The sequence below is a fragment of the Conger conger genome, chromosome 9 (assembly GCF_963514075.1).
Source record: "Conger conger chromosome 9, fConCon1.1, whole genome shotgun sequence".
Lineage (NCBI taxonomy): Eukaryota > Metazoa > Chordata > Actinopteri > Anguilliformes > Congridae > Conger > Conger conger.
The window spans coordinates 4,405,968-4,413,965 of NC_083768.1; the positions used below are offsets into that span (position 1 = coordinate 4,405,968).

At 48.8% G+C, this 7,998-nt stretch overlaps 1 long non-coding RNA gene across 1 annotated transcript; it reads right to left on the reverse strand.

Annotated features, from left to right (window-relative positions):
• Nucleotides 1-959: 959 nt before the first annotated feature.
• Nucleotides 960-7,591, reverse strand: LOC133136265 (uncharacterized). The gene is made up of 2 exons (XR_009709498.1): nt 7,453-7,591; nt 960-1,429 (listed from the first exon to the last, which is right to left on the reverse strand). It is a non-coding gene; the product is annotated as an uncharacterized LOC133136265 (long non-coding RNA).
• Nucleotides 7,592-7,998: the final 407 nt, after the last annotated feature.

A 7,998-nucleotide genomic window follows, 5' to 3' on the forward strand; every position in this document is an offset into this window, starting at 1 on the left:
AAAAGTTAAGAAAGTAACTGATTTTCATACATTAATTCATATTTTATTGTAAAAAAATGCATCCAGTGAATTAGGCATAAGAACACAGTGAACAATACATTCAGTGAATTTATTGTGTTGTGCTTTTCCTCTGATACTGACACACAAGTAGCATAGGCCTAAGCTTTAGTTATGTAAAAATCGAAACTAGTTGATTTGTTGATTTGATTCTATGACCATCCATGTTGGTCCATGGTTCTGACTTGATTAATACAAATGTTCAAAAGCATCGCAAACGATGTAGCCTGATGTAGCCTACTAAAATAAAGACTCTTACTGCCCTGTGGAATGTGAGAATTTAAATGACTATAATACATTTAGGGAATTCAGAATTGAGAATGTAAACGGGACTGCTTGGCTATGTCATACTGGGACTTCTACTTCAGCACCGAGTTTCACTGAAGCAGTTGCTGTGACAGACTAGCTTCTTGATTTTTCATGTGAAGGATGATCTAGTTTTCAGTATAATGGAGCTTGCCAGGGAAAATTGCATTCAAAGGATAAATGCATTATTTGCATAATTTTTTAAAAATGCATTAAAACATTGTTTGCATTGCTTAACTTCGGCATTTTGGGCAGTTTGAAAACATTACTGCTGATTGAATAAAAAAATTAAACTCAAATGAGTAATTTTGTATCAACATTTCTTTCCTTTGGAAGTAAATGTAAATAAAATGTATTTAATATCTATTACATAATGAAAGGTGTGCCATTTGATTCTTACTCTTATAACAAGTTTTGACTTTTATAAACAGTCTTTGGCACATTCCTTGGTTGCACACCATTCTTGAATAAATCTGCTTTCTCAAAAAATAACCCCTGAAAAGTGAAATGTTTTAAAGCAGAACAACCTTTTCTCCAGATGTCCTTATTAAGGGCTGGTCAAGACTGCAAAATAAACACAGAAGGACAAGATGGCCTTTATATGATTGCTTCAGTTTATTAAGCAGCAGAACAAGAGGTCAAAAGGTTTACAGATATTATACGACCATCCACCAAATGCTCATCACTTTTGCTTTGATATAAGTGGAGGGGTGTTGGTCACTGGCTGATCTTCAGCATGTACACAGTGTGCCCCAGCTTGGTGACTGGCTGTGTCTTTCTTGTCACTCGGCTGAAATTGTTTCAGCGTATGAATGCAAGACTTTCCCAGCATCAGTGAACAAAACAGAGTGATTGGAGTTAATATAGGCGCTGTCTGTGACATGGTTGCCTTCCTCGTAATACACAATGACAAACATCGGCTCATTTGAGGAACATTGGATGTAGCTTTTGGCAGGGATTTTCACAGATTTGGCTTTTGCCTTCTCTTTGTCATCGATCGGGTCCTTGCTGTAGTAGGCAATAATGGGTTTTGCTGTCGCATTGGAAATATGAATGTTCCCCATCTCTGAAAAAGAAAGACAGAGAGAGACAGATATGTATATATTGTAAAAACAAAATACAACCAAACAGAAAGGGAATTTAGGTTTGTGCATGTGTTGCTTGTGTGTGCATTCGTACAAGTGTGTGTGTGTGTGTGTGTGTGTGTGTGCATATGTGCATGTGTGTGAGAATGTGTGTGCGGTGCGTGTGTGTGCGTGTGTGTACGTTGTGGCGAGCCGCTTGTTGAGAGAGAGAGAGAGAGTAAAATTGGTGCAAAACAATGATTTTATTTGTTTTACACGGGCCTTCAGGGCACTGTCTAGCTATTGAGCCCAGCCAGGTGCTTGTCTGGTCAAACAAATCAAAATCAAAAAGGAAAAATCCAAAAACTGAAAAAGAAAAAAAAACGGAAAAAGGGACACGGGAATTCTGTTCGTCCTTCCTCCGTCCGTGGGATTAGGGCGATTCCTGCGGCGTTCCGGCCGCCTAGTCGTCCGCCTGGGAGGCTCCGTTCTGGGTGCAGAGAGGGAGAGAATAGCGGGGTTAGGGGGGTGGAGATTTCCTCACGCGAGTCCTCGTGGTTGGAGGTTTCGTTCGCGGAGGTTCGTTTCGTGCCACTGGGCTCTCTCGTGGTACGTCCAGGCTCTTTCCGCTTCTCTTGCGGCTGGTTTAGCTTGGGGTTCAATAGTAGGGTTTTACTCACTTGGGCTCCATGTAACCCTCCTCCGTCATGAGCCCCGCTTGGCGTTTGTTCTCTCTTTTTAAATGCTGCCGCTCCCTTCCGCGAACTCGGCGCAGCTGTGCCTGTTTAATCAGAGGAGGTTAGTAGTTTCCCCTCACATTCCGCACGCGTCTCGCCTCGGGGCCGCTGTCCTTGGTGCTGATACTCCTCCCGGCCTTTCTCCAAGGTGCCGCTCTTAGATACGTCAGAGGAAAATATTCAGAGTTAATAATCTCCCCCAGCGCTTGGCGCCGGCGCACTGGCTGTTCGACCCCAGTGGTGCACCGATCGCAGGTCGGGCCACCACATTTCCTCCCCCTCAGCTCCCAGCCCTCGGCGGGAGCGTTACAAAACAGGCCCTCATTCATTCTGGACAGGGCGTCCGCATTTCCCTCCCGGCTCTGTGTTTCACCTTGAACTTGAAGCGTTGCAACTCCAGGAACCACCGGGTCACTCTGGCGTTCATGTCCTTGCACCGATACATCCATGTTAGGGGTGCATGGTCAGTGACGAGGACGAACTCTCGCCCCAGGAGGTAATATTTGAGCTTACCCACTGCCCATCTGATGGCCACGCACTCCTTTTCCACGGTGCTGTAGTTGCTCTCGTGCTTTAACAGTTTCCGGCTGATGTAGGTTATGGGGTGCTCCGTGGCATCCTGTATCTGTGATAGGACGGCTCCCAGTCCTGTCTCCGAGGCGTCCGTCTGTAAAACAAATTTCTGGGCAAAGTTAGGGGTGGTTAAAACGGGTTCCTGGCCCAGGGCCGCTCTCAGGTCCAGGAAGGCTTGGTCCGCCTCGTCAGACCACTTCACGGTATGGCCTCCGTCGTTTTTTGCCAGTTCGTGCAGTGGGGCTGCTCTCGTGGCAAAGTCCCGGATGAACTGCCTGTAATAGCCCACTAATCCCAGGAACGCCCGGACTTGCCTCTTGGTGGTGGGTCGTGGCCAGTGAGCGATTCCGTCCACCTTCCGGCTCTGGGGTCGAACACATCCTCGTCCCACCGTGTGGCCTAAGTAGTCGGCCTCCTCCAGACCCAGGCGGCATTTAGCGGGGTTAGCAGTTAGCCTGGCCTCCTGGAGGGCCCTCAGCACGGCCTCCAGCCTCCTCAGGTGGCTCTCCCAGTCAGCGCTGTGGATCACAATGTCATCCAGGTAGGCGGCGGCATACTCCCTGTGTGGTCGTAGGATCTTGCCCATCAGGCGTTGGAAGGTGGCGGGGGCTCCATGGACTCCAAGCGGCAGCACTCGGTATTGGAACAGACCATCTGGGGTGGCGAAGGCCGTCTTCTCCCTCGCCTGCAGGGTGAGGGGTACCTGCCAGTACCTTCGGGTAAGGTCTAGAGTGCCGATGTATCGGGCTGGTCCCAGCCGTTCAATCAGTTCATCTACCCGGGGCATGGGGTAGACATCATACTGGGAGATTTCGTTCAGTTGCCTAAAGTCATTACAAAAACGCCAGCTGCCATCTGGTTTTGGCAGTAGCACGACCGGGCTGGACCAGGCACTTTGGGACTCTTCGATCACCCCCAAGTCCAGCATCCTTGCCAGCTCCTCCCGGATGGCCTGCCTTCTAGCCTCCGGGATCCGGTAGGGTCACAGCCGTACCTTCTTCCCAGCCTCGGTGATGATGTCGTGGTGGACCAGGGTTGTCCGGCCCGGGAGGGGGGAAAACACGTCCGTGTGTCGGCTCACCATCTCCCGGAGGTCTTGTCACTGTCGGTTGGTTAGTAGGTCTCCCATGGCCACCTCCGGAGTTCCGATGGCGCCCCCTACTATCAGACAGGATGGAGCAGTATTGTGCACAGGCTCATGCCATCTTTTCAACAAATTTACATGGTATTTTTGGAGGGTGTGTCTCCTCCCTACCTGTCTTATGATGTAGTTGACTGGCCCTACCTTGGCCACCACCTCATAGGGCCCATGCCATTTGGCCAGGAACTTACACTCATTGGTGGGGATCAGGACCATTACTTTGTCTCCGGGCCGAAACTCACGCACCTGGGCATTCCTGTTATACAGCCGAGCCTGCTCTGCCTGGGCCTGGGTCATGTGCTCCCGGACCATCGGCCAGATTCTTGCCATCCGGTGGTCCATCTCGACCACATGCTCCACCAGGGAGCGCTGTCTGGATGGCTGCTGTTCCCAAGCCTCCTTCGCCAGGTCCAACAGGCCCCGGGGTCGCCTCCCGTAGAGTAGTTTGAAGGGGGCGTAGCCGGTAGATGCCTGGGGGACCTCACGGATAGTAAACAGCAAATATAGCAGTAAGTGATCCCTGTCCTGACCATCTGTGTCGATCATCTTTCTCATTATCGCCTTCAAGGTTTTGTTGAACCGCTCCACCAACCCGTCGGTCTGAGGGTGGTAGACCGAGGTCCGTAGCTGTTTAATCTGGAGCAGTCGACACATCTCCTTCATCACTAGAGACATAAAGCATGACCCCTGGTCAGTTAGAACCTCCTCCGCTATCCCCACCCGGCTGAACAACAGGAAAAGTTCCTTCGCGACACTTTTCCCTGTCGCGGCCCGCAATGGCACGGCCTCAGGGTAGCGGGTGGCGTAATCCAGGATTACCAGGATGTAGCGGTGGCCCCGGCTGGACTTTGGTAGGGGTCCCACTATGTCCATGGCTATCCTGCGAAACGGCACATCGATGATGGGGAGGGGTATTAGGGGGTTTCGATACGTCACCTTCGGGCTGTGCAGTTGGCACGTCGCACACTGCCGGCAATAGTCCTCCACGACCCCCGGCCAGTAGAACCGGGACAGGATCCTCTCCTGGGTCTTCTCGTGCCCCAGGTGCGCCCCCAGCAGATGAGTGTGGGCAAGATACCTTGACCTTGGCGGTGTGGGTCTGGGGCACCAGTAGTTGCTCCACCTTCTCTTCGTTCACCCTACAAACCCGATATAGGAACCCGTTCTGGACTTGAAAGTAGGGTAACGCCGGCCTACTCACCCCCTCTTGTGGGACACCCTCGACATAGGCGGCGGTTTTCCAGGCCTGTGCAAGGTTGGGGTCTTGCAGCTGGGCAGCGCCAAAATCCGTTGGGGCCCCTTCTGCCTCTGGTCAGAATTCGGAAAATTCCCCAGTGCTGCTGGGCTCGGTCGGCGGTGGGGTGGGGCCCTCCGGGGCGGTGTCTGTGGTTCCCGTGGGGGGTCGTGATGTCGGTCTTCTCGTCACTGGGGTTGGGGTCTCCTCTGCGTCACTCTCCACGGACGGGGCGACCCAGACCGGGTGTGGCTCCCGGTGGCCCCAACGGCGGGTTCGGGTGGTGGTGGTTGGTCTCTCTGCTGTCGGCCCCTCATCCCAGTAGGTACGGAACAACGGGCAGTCTCTCTCCAACAGCACCCCCACTGGCAAATTTTCTACTACCCCCACCTTCCCTGTGAATTGCCCCCTAGGGGTGGTTATGGTCACCTCGGTGGTGGGGTAGTGTCACACGTCACCATGGACGCAGGTGACGGCGATTGTTTTGCCTCGCCTCTCTCCCGCTAGGGCGGGCCTCACCAGCGTGATGGCGCTCCCCGAGTCCAACAGGTAATGTGACTTTGACCATGGAATGATTGTTGGTGCCAGGCAGGGTGGTTTGAGTATCTCAGAAACTGCTGATCTGGGATTTTCATTCACAACATTCTCTTCAGTTTGCAGAGAATGGTGTGAAAAACAAAAAACATCCAGTGAGCAGAAGTTCTGCTGGCAGAAACGGCTTGTTAATGAGAGAGGTCAGAGGAGAAGGGCCAGATTGTTCGAAGCTGACAGGAAGGTGACAGTAACGCAAATAACCAGTGGTATTAAAACAGTGGCATGCACACAATGCATCAAAACCTCTAAGTGGATAGGTTACAGCAGCAGAAGACCAATACGATTCAAGATGCTTTTGCAGATTGTTCCAGCTATCAGCTGCAATGTATCTGAAGCCCATCTGTACAATTTCAGTAGAGGGATTATCACATCCGTAGAGTAAAATGATAATTACTTTGGTGGAATATTTACATTTTAATCAACAATTTTGGGCTACTACCAATGACACAAACCTAAAGGATGGCAATTTATTTAAACTTTTAAAAATCTTCAGTTGAGACTGTATGTATGCAGGTTCTCAAGGACAATTCAAAACAACATGAAATGGCTGGTGATGAAGTTGACAGGTGAACAAGGTGTCTGTTGTTTAAAATGTGTGATATTGACTGTTGAAACATGCACAACCAATTCCTATGAACATCAGTACAGATTCTCAAGGTCAAAAACATGCCCAAACAATTAACAAGCTCCCAGGCACAAACCACAGGGTCCTCCAACCAGTCTCTCCTGGCAGAATTCTCCTCCGCTATCACCACTGCCAAAATAAACTACCAAACAAAAATCCACAACAGTGAGGGAACAGTGTTTGTGATGTAGGCATCACATGGTCACCCCCTAAAATGACATTATAATCCTTGGCTGACACATCACCATGCAGAACAATCCATGAGATTACCATCCACACCAGGTCCATCCCCATGTTTAACAGGTTCCTTTGGCTTTCTCTGTAAATAAACCCATCTCCATTTCCCCGCTTCCCTGGTGATTAGTCTGGATTCAATCTGATTATTGTCCAAAAGGGAAGACTGTATGCTGGTTGAAAATCTTTAAATCATAAACACCTTGGTGGGTATGCAATGACTTCGGCTGCAGTCTCCACCTGATTTGGATTAAGACCATCAGGGCCAGCTGACTTTAAAGAGTGTATTTCTTTAAGAGCATCTACTAACTCTTGTCCTGTAGAAGGAGTGAGCTGAAAATAATGTTTCAGAACGGGAGGAGGATCAGAAGGCGCAGCAGTATTTGAAACATCTTTGTAGGTGACACAGGTGTGCAGAGAATAGACTGGCGTGCTAACAGCCTGATATTCCTTGCTTCGGTCAGAAAGCGGAGGATTGATAAAAGGATTGACTTCCACAACTTGATTCACAGTTTCGATGAGATGTTTACTTGTAATTTGTCTATGGTACATTACAGCATGAATAAACATGGCTGTTTGTGTGGTCTCAGAAATATAACCGAAAGGAATAAAGAATCACTGATCGCAGTAATAACATTGGAATAACGTTGGCTGCGTAGAACTACACGACAGCACAAATTCAACCTAACCAAGTTAACAGTATAACACTACTCTCTAGTCCCTCTAGATGGCAGCATAGACTATACAATAGCGCTACGCACGTAATACTGGAATAAACGGCACGCACAGTTTCATACAGCAATTCGCCAAGCTACATATTAGTTAGCTAGCTAACGTTCCTAGTCGAACATATTCGTATTGTATACTGTAGGGAAAACATCACTTACATGCTCTTGCACGCACACATGTATCCACAATAAATAAGGAACAATGGGAACCAAAGTATCTAGTAACTGACTTGGTTTAGGATGATTAGTTTAACCCCAGCAGAACGAAACTGATACCGACACGATGTCTCAATTGAACTGACGAAACTTGTCTCGTCTCGTGCTGATGACGTCAGTGTCTCTGGTCACCGTAGCGACAGGGGGTTTTATACAATCTTAATTTTGGAATAAAAGACCAGATGAAATAAAATGCTTATTAAAATAATGAAGTCAAGTGAATACCCCCCCCCCACCCCCTCATCAAAAAGTTAAATGCCCCCCTGTCTGAAATATACTGATGCCAGCATTCTCAGGAAAACTGCCCTTCACAATCCTATATGTATGAGATATTGACCCTTTAAGGGCAGAAAGGGGCTATGCTCACAGCAGAACTTAATGAGAAATATAAATCATTCAGTGATAAATCATTACATTATTACACATTTCTTCCTATATTATGCTCTTTATTGTTTGATAACTTATCTCTCCTGCCTTCTCACCCCAGCT